Source organism: Sphaerodactylus townsendi, linkage group LG11, assembly GCF_021028975.2.
Source record: "Sphaerodactylus townsendi isolate TG3544 linkage group LG11, MPM_Stown_v2.3, whole genome shotgun sequence".
Classification (NCBI taxonomy): domain Eukaryota; kingdom Metazoa; phylum Chordata; class Lepidosauria; order Squamata; family Sphaerodactylidae; genus Sphaerodactylus; species Sphaerodactylus townsendi.
The window spans coordinates 66850092-66866205 of NC_059435.1; the positions used below are offsets into that span (position 1 = coordinate 66850092).

The window sequence follows — 16114 nt, forward strand, 5'->3', positions numbered from 1 at the left end:
ACCTTCGCCTTTGCAAAGGGAGAAAATCCCTTCGTTTTAGAATACCGTCTCTCCCAATCTTGAAACGTTGCTTCTCAGGTTTCCTCGTTTTTTCCCTGTACGCCAGCTAAACTGCGTTTCTTGCCCGCCTCGGACCTGGGGAGGTGCAGCGGGCAGCGGAGGCAACCACGGAGTGAATTTAGCACCTTAGGTCCGAGGGTAAGCAAGAGCATATTTGGCTGAGTCTTACAAGGCGCGAGGAAACAATGGCGATTCAAATTAAGGAAGATGGGAACTTCCTGCTGGCTCTAAGGCGGGGATTCCTCCTCTTTACTAAGCGGCTTCTAAACTCTTTCTAAGTTGGAGGAGCAAGCCGGTGTTCAAACCCATCGTTCCCCCCTCACAGCCTCCTCCAACCCCAGGCTTCTGTTTGCTTCGCCTTTGCAAAGAGGAGGAAAAATCCCCTCGTTTTGGAGAGCCAGGGGAAGCTAAACTGTCCTCCCGATGCCAAGCGTTGCTTCTCAGGTTTTCCTCGGAAGGGCTTTCGCGTGCGCTTGCCTCTCCTGAGTAGCACCCATCACCCGAGGAAGAGGACTCCAGCCCCTCAGCCTCTGCTGGACTTCCCCCACCCGGCCTCGAATTCCAAATTAACCTGCGCAGCCAGCTGGAGAGGTAAAGCGCATAGCTGCCACCGCAGCCTGCCCGCGTCTCAAGCAGTCCTGGCACCCCCACCCCTATAGCCACGAGGCAGAAATCCCTGGCCTCCCTCTCCCCCGCCTGAATAGTCTGGCACAATCCCTCAACTCCTCCTCCGGGGTGCACATTATTCCCGTAGCTACTTTTTTTCCACCTCCCAGTCCCTGTGTTTTTAACAATGACTAAATATCCCCCACCTCCTTTTCATGCGGCCAGGGCTTGTGGTAGATATGTTACTGCGCCAGCACCACGCAAGCTTCATTCCCCCCGCCTCGGCTGGACACTTACTCTGATACGAACACCATCATTTTGTCTGTACACCTGTGATACTCAAGATTGTTCCTCTGTATTGGTGCTATTCGTCACCTAGTGTAGCCAATGCCATGGTTAAGAAGGAAGCCACTTTCTGGGCATGTCAGTGTAGTTCTAATCTGCATGAATGACTGTGTCTGGAAACAGATTACTCAGACTGGTCCTCTTTCCCTAGTTAGATCTCAAGCTAAGCAGGGTTAAGCTCTCATTGAGTGATATGGATGGAACTCTATTAAAAGAAATCCAGGGTCATTGGGCAGAGGCGGGCAATGGCAAACCACCTGAACATCTCTTGTTTGAAAACCAACAGTGTCACCATAAATTGGCATGACTTGAGTAGCTGCTTTCCACTACCACCACTGGAAACAGGTGTATGAATTGCTATAGGATGGCAGAGTACAGGATTTGATTTTGAATTTATGTGTGTCAGGGGATCTGCCAGAAATAGTTCATGTTCCTTGAATAGATGCGGCTGAAGTCCAGCATAAACTTGCCTGAGATCATGTATTTGAGACTAAAGGCTGTCAGACAAAAGTCCTGATAAGTCTCAAGATCTGTAAGCTGATTGGAGACCTGGAGGACATCTCCCCAGTGCTGCTAACCAACCGATTAGACACTCTGGCTTCCCTTAAATTGGGGAGTTCCCCTAAGTTTTCCTTATCTGCTTCCCCTCCCCATTCCCTGCCTTTTCAGGCTCTCCAGTGTTGGGCTCTTGACTGTTTTCCCACCAAGCACCATTTCAAGCTGGCCCTGCCTCTCCACTGAACTTGGGTGCAGAGACCCCTTGTGCAAAAACCAAAAGAAAGGGCACGCCCCATTCTCTGTGTGACAAGTGGCACCTCAAACGCAGACAAGCAAAAGCCAGCATCTTAATAGAGAAGCAGAATAAATAAACTGCAAGAAACAAACATTGCGAGAAAAAAGGATGGGGCAAAACGCAAACACAGAATGCAACTCAAAGATTGTGAGTTGACATGCATAGTGGGTCATGGGGAAGGAGCATAAATAGAATGCTGATATTTGGTAGACCTTGAATGTGTTAGCTCTGTTGTCTACGTTGTCAGGGCCCAGTCTCACCTGTTGCACCTGCGATGGAGGGATTGTCATCTCTGGTTTGTTTTCTGTATGTAACTAAAGATGCAGGAAGAGGCTGTTCTGCCTTCATCAGTAGTTGCTGCCACTCTGTTTCTGTCTGTCTTTTTGCTGCTATTATTAATCTTGAACTTGAGCTGTTGCCTGGCTTTGAGGGCCTTTTAGCATCATGACCTGATCTGATGAGTTTGTCTCCTGGATTGCCTACAACCCGTTCTCTTTACTTTAGTTCCCACGGGGACGATTCACATTTTGTTAGCTCTCATTCTCTCATTGGCTGTGGCACTTAACTGAACATACACCTCCTCTCAAAATATTCAGTTTGGTTACCCTGCTCGGATGTATTATTCACATCATATTGCTTCTTAAATAGCCTGTATGAAAGTAAGACAAGGAGGATTCTGATGTCCCTTTTATTTCAGTGAGACTAGTAGATTTAACTGCTCCTTAACTATGGCCAGACACCAAGAGCCCATACCTAAATGACATTTCTTATGAGCACAATTTGACCAGTGGACAACAGCACAGAATTTTGCACTTCATAATTAATTTGGTCATAAAGTTTATCAGAAACGGATATTTCTAGGCGTGCCCCCATCATAAACATAGCTCAAAGTCTTGCAGTCCACTTAAAATTTCTCAGAAGTAATCCCCACTGAGTTCAGTGGACCTTAGTCATATGGAAATGATCACAATTCTGCAGCCAATATGGTCTAGTTCAGGTCAGCTTAACCCAGGACTGAAGGGTACAGTGGGAAATTATTCTCTGAACTGCTGTTGCATGAAGATTACAAAGGCCCTCTTTAAACAGCTATAAAGCAACTGTCCAATTTTATTTTTAATACTCAGTTGGAATAGACAGTAACTAGCTGAAAACCAATATAGAAGTTAGAAATGAGGCAGCTACCTGGGGATCAGATGGAGCGCTCTCTTGACAAAGTATTCGTGCCACTCAATAAATCAACATCTTCAGAATGGGCCAGAAGGGAGAGATTGTGCCTTCCCTACCACGTGACCGGCTGTACTGAATTTAAAGAAAAGAAAATTGACATTAAAAAGGGTCTCAAATCAGTTGACAATTGGCACAAGACAGCAGGAATTCCTCAGGGAAAAAAAGCTGCATGCTTTAGGTTGCCTTCAATGATTGAATTTGCAGCAATGTTTTTTAAAAAATATTGCATCTTGCTACATGCATGACAGAGTGGAAACAGAAATCACTGAATATACTTTTTAAGGTGGAGTCAGACGGCAGGTGTTCACGGAGCAGCCATTGACAACTTTGCCATGTGGCCCCTTAAACGTGGATGGATGTGGCTGTCAGTAGCCTGTCCCCGTACATGCAAGACCAAGGGCCTTTCCCCACTTACCTTAAGCCCCGCGCTACTCTCCTCAAGTAGCGCGGGGTCCCCCGGCACTCCCCATTACAGGGGCGGCGACAGCGCAGCCGCTTCGCCGCTGTTGCTGTCGCGCCCCCTCAGCGCGTGGCATCCCTGGCGCTCTTGTAAACGGCGCCTTTTGATGACGTCGTGGGGACGCCTGGTCGCGCCAGAAATGACGCGTGCTGAGAACAGCGCGCGGCATAGGGGGGATCATGGTGAGTGGGGAAATCACTCTAAGTTCTTCCGATCTCCCTTTATTTCTCTGTGCATTTCCAAACAACTTCCTTGGAAAAGACTCAAAACTACAATACAGGCCCTGTAGAAAGCTGCATTCCCCTGCAGTGCTGGGTTAATAATGTGCTGATGTTACTTTTAAGTAGGTTAAGTAAGACAATGGGGCTGCTAATAAAATGTAGCAAATGTGGAAGGTAGGAACTAAAATACTTTGGAGGTTGGGAAATAATCCTAGATACCTCTACTACAGGATATGGGGAAGGGTTCATCCCCAGGCAGCTAAAACATGTTACAAACATGTATATTGATAGACATGTGTGGCCTCAGGTTCCCTTCTCATTGCAATTTTAAAACTCCTTTTAGGAATTAAGTAATTTGAAAAAGAGAAAAGGGGGGAGCCTATAATATTAGTGATGTGTCCATTATTTATTACTAAATTTTTGGGGTGGGGGAGAGTTTCTTTTTTTTGGTATGCGCTCCACCAAAAATTTGTCCCAGTCTGATGACTATTAAATACAACAATGGGGATCACAGCTAAGTAGGCTGTGTGCATAAAGCTGGCGCTTGGGTGCATTCTCCTGTGGATGCCTTCATGGCCACTAACCTGGATAGCTTTAAAAGGGGCTTGGACAGATTTATGGAGGAGAAGTCGATTTATGGCTACCAATCTTGATTCTCTTTGATCTGAGATTGCAAATGCCTTAGCAGACCAGGTGATCGGGAGCAACAGCCGCAGAAGGCCATTGCGTTCACATCCTACATGTGAGCTCCCAGTTGCACTCCAGGTGGGCCACTATGAGTAGCAGAGCAGCTGGACTAGATGGGCTCTTGGTCTGATCCAGCCTGGACTTGTTCTTATGGCATTCCTTAAGTGTCTCCATGTTCCTATTAATTGTACGCAGTCCAAGTTTTGGTCTGCAACCTCCATGGTTCTCCCAGATGTCCATGGGCTTACAATTCCCATAAGGAGCTCTGCCACCATGGCCACCTCAGGAAGCCCAAGTGAAACACCACTGAAGTACAACTCCCCCCCTTTTAAAATTAAGCAAAATGCTAGTGGCATTTGTGGTGGACTGCTAGGGCTCTACACCTGAGCCAGGCAACTATACTACTCCCCTGTATCAACATCTTCTGGTCCTGTAAGGCTTACTTCACTTTCCCATATAATTTCAGGTAAGAGATTCATCACTACTAAAATGCCACTTTATTAATTCCCCACGACTCTTTATGAAAGAGGCACCAGTTAACTTCAACAAAACTGGTCATTTAATTTTGTGGAAATTTGGACACTGTCTTTTTGGCTTTTTAAAAAATCATTGCAATTGATCTGGAGGAGTTGTCTTTTGGTTTCCTGGCTGTTTTTATATTCTGTGGAAAAGAGAGTGGAGGGGGAACCTCTCAGCCTTGCAACTAAATCTGTTGGACACAGAGGAACTCACTAGCCACACGGGGTGGGATTGCATTTGGAAATTTATTTGGAGCTCTGTGCACCACAATAATTGTGTCGTCTGGTTTCTCATTAAATATGGAGGCTCAAGCAAGACACTTATTTTTCTGTCTTTTTCCAAATTAAGGCAAAGGCACGTTATGTAAAGGTCACTATTTCAAATTAGGATAATGTTATGCTAAGCTATAACTCAGGAATGCTGACAAATTGTGCAGAAATTTTCTCCAGTACTTATACAGCAACACTAGCAGATGCTATGCCAAAGTGACAGGGGAGTTTCAATAAGATTGCTCATTGGGCTAGAAACGAGAAGGAACTCTTCGCAGTTGATGGTAGAATCCCCCATTATTAGCAGCTTGGTCATTCAAAGCATCTTATTATTATCCAGATTCACATTGCATCCTGCATGTTAATCCTCTCTGTGTGTAAATAATATTCCCATGTATCTGAACTGTTTTCCTTTTATAATGGAGAATGATCAACTTTCCTGTCATTATTACTCTGGCTTTCAACCTGTGTTGAGAGTTTGATGACAGACCTGGAAAATACTCAAAAGAATACAAAATGGAAAATTTGGCCTGGAATCATGTTAAAAATTTAACACCATTTTTTTCCCCACACGGGCTGAGAAATAACTGAAGCAGAAAAGAGATGTATTTTTTTTCAGCCGGCCTACCCTACAAGCATGGGACTGTCATTAGGTTTGTTGTTTTTAAAGTCTGAAAATGGAGATTGGAGTCAAGAATGGATGTTGCTTCTCTAGGGAATCTGGGGAGGCAGCCTGCAGAAAGTCATATCTATATGTTGACCTGTTTGTTGTGAAAACAGAAAAGAAAGCCCATCACATATAATTCTGCAGACATTTTGACAGCTAACAGAAGCATTAACAATTCACAGCACACACGGCATAGGGCTTGGAACTCTAAGCTTCACAACAGAGGGTTTCCTGGATGAAATAAAATAGCAGGTGGGGAAAGGGGAAAACTCTGAAGGGAAAAATCCTGTTCTGATGTGCGATACCAGGATGGAAAGGAATACCGTATTAAGAAAGTTCAAATTAATTCTCCAGCGCATGTCAGCTTCCCAAAACAGGAAATTAAAACTGGGGGAACCTACGAACAATCCATTATTGGCTGGAGCCAAAATACTCTTGCAGTGCCTTTGGTCGTAATGCATAATGGTTTTAGATGATTTTTTTTAATCATTTGAACACCTTGCCCTCCAGTGATAACAGATGAAAACTGACAGTGTTGTATGTATGAGATTTTGACTTCAGGCATTTTAGATCATACTTGAGATATTTTATATTGGCCTGAATCTGGAAGAACTAAATTATTTTATTTAATGTGGAAGTTACATTTTATGATTGTTATTATGTTACCGCTGCCCTGGTAACATAAAGTGATTTCTATGAGTGATTTCAATTGATTTCAGCTCGTGGCCACAAGGAGGAAAGGCGCAAGAGACCAGAGTTTCTTCAAAAGCAGGGAGGTTCTTTATTGCCAAGTGATTTCTTGGCACAGCTCAGCAAAAAGGGCCCGCCCATGGCTGTGCATCAGCCCCTTTTATACATTTCCCCAGTAACCCAGAAAGGGGGTGTAGGGCAGTCCCACCCCCATAGTGCAAAAACCAGGAAGGGGGCGGTCTCCTTCCATCTAATACAGAGAAAATATCCTAGAACACCAAAGGGAGAAAACAATCCTTTTGCACATGCTGATGAGATCAAATCCCAGAAAAAAGGTTGCACCTTCTTGCCACTGAGGTGGTCTGCTTTACTAGCGGAGATGTTAGAAAGCAGAAACAAGTTTAAATGATCCAAGCCATGGAGATCCTGAATAGTAAGAATGTGAACAGTCCAATGAGCTTCCACGGATCCTGAGGAGTAAAAAACTTCAAACAGTCCATAATAGCAAAACAAGGGGTGACATCTTCCAACAGTCGAGTCCACACCCTGAGTCCATCGCTTTGTTAGTCAAAAGACCTTTTTTGTTGTGGTAGAAGATGTGATAGGGATTTCACCTGGGTGTTGGTCCCAAACTTGAATTCCAGGGACCATTAACTGCCTTGGGCCTTAATATCAGCTGTTACAAGTCATGTCATTGTTTTTTTCCCAACAAAGGATACAGATATCTAAAATAACATTTCTAAGCTTAAACATTAGAGGAAACGCTTAAAGAACCTCCAATACGGTACAAAGCCCATATACGGCATATAAGCGAAAGAGTATCCCTCCAAATTAACAGTAACAAAACCTTAACCAAATCAGCACTGGAGAACCTAGCTAAAGTATCGGAAATCCTAGAAACATTTGTGCAAATAATAAATCCAACACTGAGGGGCTTACATTACGTCTTAAAAGGGACAAAGGCAAGAAGGAAACCATGTGAAACATCAGCACATTCATATATACACGTTCTTTCCAGGCCTTATGGAGACTTCTGGATAACACTGGTCTCTTTGCTCTGATCCTTAGCCAGTGTAGTTCAGCGATAGGCTCAGGAAAATATTTTCCTGGCAGTAACAATTACAGGTGGTGAATTCTTCAAGGAAAGAGATATCCCCTTTTTCTCCACTTCAGCTGCAGGTCACTTCTCAGAATCTTTTGGTAAAATGTGGCCCAGCCAAATTCACAGTTAAGCAAGTGGGACCCCCCCCCCCCCTTTCAGTATTGCATTCTCCTTTTTCTTCGGTTTCATGTTGGATGTTTCCCCTTCATTTCAGTTTTGAAAGTAATCATTGTGTGTTCCAGGAGCACCGGTAATTTCACTCACCCTAATTTGCAAACACCCTTTTAAGCATTTTGCAGTCTGTGATTTTTGTGCTAACAACAGTAGGCAAAAACACCTCCACAGACCTAATGCTGACTATAGTTAGGTCCAAAAGGAAAAAGGATGATTGAGGAGAGAAGCAAGCTGGAAACATGCTCCTCTCCATGATGAGAAGACCAAGTAATAGCATATTAAGGTTAATCGAACCCTGATCTTTCTGTCCTCAGCCATGGGCAGCCCCATCCACATGGACATGGACATGGCCCTGCAGCCGTGTTGCCCTGCTGTTCTTAGGAGGGCTTTCTGGGGAGCCAAAAAGGCAAAAGAAATTCCTGCTATTGGTAAGCCCTCCATAGAGCTCCCATTTCTTGCACCACCGAGAAGGTTACGTTAGCCTAGGAGCCAGGCACCAATGTTTTTGATGGCGAAGCAGGGGTAAAAGCTGGCTACTGGTGCTTCCGCCCCTGGCCATGTCTCCGGAATGCCCCTGCGATGCGAGTGCAGGCAACAGAGGTGCAGGACAACTGGCACATGCCCATTGCACCTAGCTGTTTCAGCCGGCCGACACACCTGCCTGCCAGTGGATTCACCCCTCTGCTGGGGCAAATGCCCCAGGGAGAGCAAATCTGCTGGCGCAGGCTTGTGCCTCCTCCAACCCTGGGTTTGCCCCCACCCCCTTTGGATGGTGTTGTAAATCCTTTATTCAGCTGCAAGTTTTTATCTGAAATTATAAGCATTGAAATAAGACACCCTCCCTTGGGATGGAGCGAGGGGAAGCGGCGTTGTCTGCCCTGCCACGCATTGGCCACGCTCCTGCCACAGCACGCACCTGGGGTGTCGCCCCCCCCACTCCATTGGCATGCTACTGCCCTCCCTGTATCATTGATAGAGGTTCTGAACTTGTTACGAGTATTGCCCTGTGACCCAGGGATCTGAAATATGAAACAATACAGAGAGAGGGGTTGGAGGTTCCTTGGGCAGGTTAGAGATCTTGCTGTGTCTCCGGTTGCTTCAGGTGGAAATGGACTATTTAGTGTGGCCACTTGGTGTGCTGTGCATTGGTTGATGATTCTCAGTCATAATCTTTCAGGGGCTATACTGAAAAATTTAAAAGGTTATGGAACCTGTGGGAAAAAAAAGTAACAAGTTTTAAAGTCCAAAATAGTCTGGCAGTTACTGGTGTTCTCTCCACTCTGACAACATATATTTATATTTTATGAAGAAACCATATTTCCACATCCAAATCCCTCTGTACAGGTTACACTTGTGTAATATTGGTCCTGAATAGTTCCTGTTTACTTTCTCCTCACTTTAAAATAAACCTCTGTCTTGATGTGTTTAGTCTCTGTTCTGCTGCTGGTATTAGAGGAGAAAGGATTATAACCTGGTTTTATCAAGATAGGAGAGAAGGTACCTCAGGAACATCATCATAGTTTACCTCAGGGGTGGCTACCTGTAAACAGTGCCAAACGCTGGCAGTCCAGTATATAAATATTTCTTTCACAGAGGTGCTTGGTCTTGTGACAGGGATGTGTGACGTAGGCAGCAGTCTTGAATTAATTCTGAAATCAGTGCATGCATACATTACCATTGTGAGGATAGTGGCATGAGGTCTAAACGTCTTAGTACCCACACTTGCTGGTCTGACCCGTCACAGCCCGCCCGCCCCCCCCCCCCCGCCCCTGAGATATGCTGTTCTACATTACCTGCACAACTTAAATTTGATACATAAATGGGAACATAGAATTTGCCCCCACAAGACAGATCAACATTCCTCCACAGAGCAAGCCAAGACACATAAAGGCAGAGTGCTGAGTGATGAAAGTTATATTGCAGTGCTGCACATTTGTCTGGGCTTGGATTTAAGGTTGAGCGATTTCCACGGTCAATCAGCAGTGTGTATCTATCCTTGCAGAATACGGACTTCATTTATTGGACACAGGAGGGCACACACGCGAATGTTCGAAGAAAGGAACACTGTGTTTCCTTCTCTTCTTTCCCTTAACATCCTTCTCTTCTTTCCCTTCTTCACCTCCTCAGCTATGCAGTATTTTCTTTTGTACTGTTTTGTTACAAATAATGACTGGCCCGAACCATTGCCTTCACTAGAACCCACAGTATGTGGATTTGCACTGCTCATCTGTGGAAGTTCCCACTTGGGAAATGTACAGTGCAGACAGAGCTCCTGCAGGGATAGTTAATTGGTAGTTGCGTGTCCCACAGTACAGTTCCACTTTAGTGACATGGAAATAATATGTGTACAACAGCACTACTGTGATCTTGCTCAGCCATTGGAGCTAAATTGTTATAATTGAGTTCTGGGCCAGGAATAAGCCACTAGGAGCGGTATCAGAGACAAAGGGGACAGGAAATTGTCGAGCAGCATCATTTTGCTGTTTCTCAGCTCTAATTTTTAGTGCAGTTGTCAACTTGGTATTACTGCTCTTGGGTGAGTTGCTTTATTGAACTCTGTGTGGATGGGATCCCCCCCCCCCCAAACTGAAACAATGAAAGGAAGCAGCTGATATTCATAACAGCTTTCTGGCATTACTACAATCCTAGTGCTATTTTCAGTGGAACTTATCCTTCTGTGTTATACGTTGATGACTGGGTTGTAAAAGTAAAGTTTACAGAAATGTATCACCCCAAAGAGGATCACTTTTGCACGGATATCAAGTTTTCTATATATTGTGTGTTTAGCAATATTAATACTGGCAGCGTTTTTAGTATCAATGGCAGTGTGAGTTTCTATTCTGACTGGGCCTGCTGCTTTCTTCTGTGGTTTGCTGTTTGTTATTTAATTTTTATTGGATTCTTGATCAGCTTTCTGTTGGCCACTGGGAAGATGTTCATTGAAAAGTTGAATATAAATGTCAGTATCAAAAAAAATCATCATCATACCAATATGATCCGAACAACTCATCTAAAGAAGGTGTATTTTAAAAGCAATTGTAAGCTAATGTAATATCCCATTAATTGAAACACGTGTACTTGGACATATTCTCTATTGATTCCACTGTCTAAATTTACTGCCTGGATTATTGCACATGCAAGTAGACCAGTGATGGTGAACCTATGGCACGGGTGCCAGAGGTGGCACTCAGAGCCCTCTCTGTGGGCACGTGCAAACAGAGTCCCCCCCACCCCATCTAGACTGGCCTGGGCCACTGGGCTCGATTATTAGCATTAAACATAAGACCTGGTCTTGGGAAGCAAGTGTAGGTAATCCTGTTAAACCTCACTGATTTTCATGTGAAGAACTAAAGTGCAATCCTTTACCTGGGAGTAAGCTCAGTTGCTGGCAATGGGGCTTGCTTCTGAGTAAACCCTCCTAGGGTCGTGATTCACCGTTGCTTCAAAGCAAAGCCACCGACTACCACCAAGCTTACTCCTGAGTAACGCACGCCTCAGAGCCAACCGTTTTTTTCTAAACTAAAACCTCAGTATTCAGGTTAAATTGCCGTGTTGGCACTTTGCGATAAATAAGTGGGTTTTGGGTTGCAATTTGGGCACTTGGTCTTTAAAAGGTTCGCCATCACTGATGTAGACTGAAAGGACGAAAGGATGTTGCTGATATCCAGATTTCCATGTACTGATCACATTTTATAAGGGGTGGGGCACACTGAGATGGATATTGTCATTGATCAACACATGAGCCATAGTGTATAGAACTGTCTTGGGATCACCTGGAAATAAATTTCAGTGGAATCATTGGGATGAATTTCCAGGTAATCTAAGGTGGCTGTCCAGAACAATTAAACCTGGAATGGCAGAAATGCTGATGTGGTCATTCTTTATGAAGTCAAAATGCTTTCTTCAGATCAATACGCGAAAGGAAATTAACCCTAAAATAGCTGTAATAGTGAATCATAATTTACTGCAGGCAAAAAAGTAGGATGCCAATAATTGCAATTATGTGATATAATATAGATAGATACTAAATAATTACAGGCAGTTTCAAGGCAATAAGCCCATATAAACTACACGTATTAATCATAACATTTACAAATCTAACAATTATTCTTGGAGCTATAGTGTTATTCTAAGTATAATTACTATGTGAGCAGCAGTGCATGTAATTAATGCATAATTGCAGGGAATTTGCTTTCACAACGACACCTTGCCCTTGTTTAAAGCTTTTTGTCATAACAGTTGAGTGTAAAGAAAACTCAAATTGGTCCCCAGACACAACATGTTACAGCCCATTATGATTGTTTTCTCTAGAACGAAGTAGCTTCCCTATATACAGTTGTTACCTGCTTTTGCCTGAGGCGAAGCCAATGTAAGAATCGACAGTATTTGAAATTTTATGCGGCGAATTGCGAGGTTGGATAATCTGATCTGGCAATCACCTTTGAAAAATAACTTTTTGTTATCTATCACAAGTCAGTTTTGAAGCTCCCTTGCCTTTTCTTTCTGGTTCAGCTATTATCCAAATCAAACGGTTCTGTAACTAAACAAAACTGTAAAGTTGGTTTATAGGTCCTGAGTGACTAAGCAACAGTAATGTTCCATTAAATATAATCTCCTTTTTAATCCTCATCGCACACTCACTGTCTCTTGGAAGAGAGCATTTTAAAAGCATCAGTATGTCAGTCAGTACAGTACAGCACAGTATGTAGAAAGGTCTGATTAACACAATGACTTGCAGCTCAACTTCAGAAAAGTAGGAAAAAATATTCTGCCCATCAGAACTTACATTCAAGATGGGAGCAGCAGTGGCGTAGTGGTTAAGGGCAGATACATTCTAATCTGGAGGAACCGGGTTTGATTCCCCGCTCTGCCTCCTGAGCTGTGGAAGCTTATCTGGGGAATTCAGATTAGCTTGTGCACTCCCACACATGCCAGCTGGGTGACCTTGGACCTCACAGCTTTTCAGAGCTCTCTCAGCTCCACCCACCTCATAGGGTGTTTGTTGTGAGGGGGGAAAGGCAAGGAGATTGTCAGTCCCTTTGAGTCTCCTACAGGAGAGAAAGGGGGGATATAAATCCAAACTCTTCTTCTTCTTCTTCAATATTATTCCACATTTAGTATGACTGGGATTTTTAAAGTCCTTTTTATTTTGCCCAAGTATTGCCTTTCTAAAACAGTATTTTATGTGGCTTTGTTTTTCAGGTTTTAATTGGCAAGATGATTACACACAACACATTATTGCCCGTGAACTCTCAACTCTCCATAAGATCCATGACTGGCACTCTGAGACTTTCTCATCGGAGGAATCAGATTCACCAAGGTAAATGTTCAGTGAGTTTGTATACCTTTATTATACTTTCCCTTCCTTCCCTTTTCTTCGCCACACAATGGCCACACAATGGCCACAGATTGACCCAAGAGGTTTTGGTTTCCCACACTGCTCAGGACATGTCAGGGGAATTTCAGAGTCCTTCTGGTAGAGGGCGGCCTTCTCATGATAGGGACAGTTCTCCACCTGCAATGCCCCTTCCCTGCACCTCACAGCATGGCTAATCCATTCCAAGCGCCAGATTTTACAGGGTTTCACAGATGTAAATAGCATTGTGAAAACCTTCCACATGAAAGTCCTACGACTTCAAGTGGCAAACTTTGTCCACTGGTCATAGTCCCAAGATCTGGAGCCCGAAACCTGTCCTACATCTGACATTTTTCAATATTTGTTACTTAAAGGGTACCACTTCTTCTATCAAAGTTCCCCTTGCTGCTATTTCTGCTGTCCACATACCTGTTAGTCCTTGTTCTGTATTCTCAGCATTTAATTCCATTTTTTGTAGAGGCCTACGTAACATTTTCCCATGCTTAAAACTCCTTTCCTTGTTTGGAGTTTGTCTTCCGTTTTATAACACGTTATACAGAAAACCTTTTGAGCCAATGGCAATGTCTGACTTGTTTTTGTCTTATAAAGTTGCCTTTCTGGTTGCTGTCCCCTCAGCCAGGAGGGTAGGAAAGTTATCTGCATTCTTAGTGGACTCTCTATTTACTAATTTTCATCTTGATAAAGTGGTCCTATGTCCTAAGTTAGAATTTAGTTGTCAGGCGGTGTCCCAGTTCCATGTCTCCCAAAACATTAAACTACTTTCTTTTTCCTGAATCATTAGTCAATGGGTTAACAATCACTCCATACACTTGATAATAGGAGGGCCTTGTTTTTTTACAAATTCTTTTTGCTAAGAGAAGCATGTATTTATCTGCTTTAAGGATCCCAAGAAGGTCAATGCTGCTTTTCCCCAAATAATTTCTAGATCGATGGTGTCTGCCTACACCAGGGGTCTGCAACCTGCGGCTCTCCAGATGTTTATGGACTACAAATCCCATCAGCCCCAGCCAGCATGGCTGATTGGCCACGTTGGCAGGGGCTGATGGGAATTGTAGTCCATGAACATCTGGAGAGCCGCAGGTTGCAGACCTCTGGCCTACACCAGTGCTAAGGTGGATGTCCACTTCATGTTAGACCTTATTCCTCCATGGCCCAAGCCTCTTCAGCAGCTTCTCTTGCCTGAATCGATCTTCATGACTTATCTCCAGACTAGCAAAATCAGTAATCCCTGGAGAAAATGGGTACTTTGACAGATGGGCTCTGTGGCTTCTTGTACCCCACTGAGGTCTCTGTCCTTCCTAAGCTCCATCCCCAAATCTCCAGGAGCTGTCCAGCCTGGAACCAGCTACCCTATCCCCCAACCTCCACCAGTGACCCGGGTGGACTTTACAATCCTAGATGAAGTATGATATTATAACTTGCCGTGGTCACCCTCCCCCCGCCCCCCCGACCTCTACCTTCCCGAGACACCACCCTCAATATCTCCAGGGATTTTGCAACAGGGAGTTGCCAACCATAGCCATGAAGGGATTTGATGGAGTTCTTCAGAGAAGGCCTTGCTCCATCCTTCTAATTGAACCAAAGGTTTAACACTGGAGCTCCTCATAGAAAGTACCTCATAGAGGAGAGGATGTATGGGAAATCAGGATTAATTGAAAAAACCGGAGTCTCTGTCTCTCTGTCTTGCTCTCTCTGTCTCTGTCTCTCTCTCCACACACACACACACACACACACACACACACACACACACACACACACACACACACACACAACTTTTCTGTTCTGCACCTTTGTTCAAAGAGAAAGAGAAAGAGAGAGAAAGAGAAAGAGAGAGAGAAAAGAATAGCTTCAGGACATAGAATTTCGAGTAGCTATTTCTTCTTGCTACCATTGGAGGTTAAAACATTTGATCACAGTGTCAACTAAATAGCTGAAGTTCTTGTAATAAAGAAAAATAAATGTAATGTTTTATTGTCAAAACTGTATTCCCCTGCTTCCCCAGATGCTCCCAGCTTTACTGCCTAAGCTCCTTTCACTTAAGCCTTCAGGGATTCTTTGCAAACCCACGCCCGTTAGAAGGATTTGCCTCTAAATTACAAGAATCACCACGGTTCTTTTACATTGGAAATATCTTTTATTGTAGAAAGTCTGCAAAGTTGTCCTTCTTGCATTTAAGAAAATCCATTGACATCATTTCAGTGGTAAAACATACCCATCTAGTTTTTTTTTCTTCCTGAAATTACCTACTGCCGAATAATTTGTAGTGTTGTTTGAGATAGTTGCTATTGCTGAAATATGAAAATATTGATGGCAAACAACCAGGACCTTTAGATTTTTTAAGTGGTTATTATTTTAATTTATCATTTTAGGTAACTTTTTTTCCTTTCGATTTTGATGTGCAGGGCCTCAAAGCAGAGTGTGGATAGCAACAGGTGGAATTTCGGTTTGGACAAAGATGGGAACTTTGCTAAGACTCCTCAGCAATACCTGGCTTACCTGGATATTCTCTCTCAATCTAGAACTCCAAATTTATATTCCAGGATAAAGGGCAACATTCAAGAAGCTATACTGCACTTAAAGGTGGAAATCTTCGAAAGTGTTTTATTTTTTAAAGGTTTTTTTTTTAAACAAGGAACGTACAGCAAGTGGCGTAGGAGGTTTGGAAGCTGGGTGTATCTAATCTGGAGGAACCGGGTTTGATTCCCAGCTCTGCCGCCTGAGCTGTGGAGGCTTATCTGGGGAATTCAGATTAGCCTGTACACTCCCACACACGCCAGCTGAGTGACCTTGGGCTAGCTCACAGCCTTCTCTCTCTAGAGCTCCATCTCTAGTCTCACCCCACCACCCTACCCTCCACCAGAGGGTGTTTGTTGTGAGGGGGGGAGGGCAAGGAGATTGTAAGCCCCTTTGAGTCTCC

General features: G+C 43.9%; 1 protein-coding gene across 1 annotated transcript in view; it reads left to right on the forward strand.

Annotated features, from left to right (window-relative positions):
* Positions 1–16114, forward strand: part of PTPRN2 (protein tyrosine phosphatase receptor type N2) — a 714418-nt gene that overhangs the window by 171518 nt on the left and 526786 nt on the right. Inside the window, exons 4-5 of the mRNA XM_048510498.1 lie at positions 13023–13140; positions 15600–15769. The gene's annotated coding sequence lies outside the window, so the exon portion shown is untranslated. The remainder of the gene's footprint in view (positions 1–13022; positions 13141–15599; positions 15770–16114) is intronic.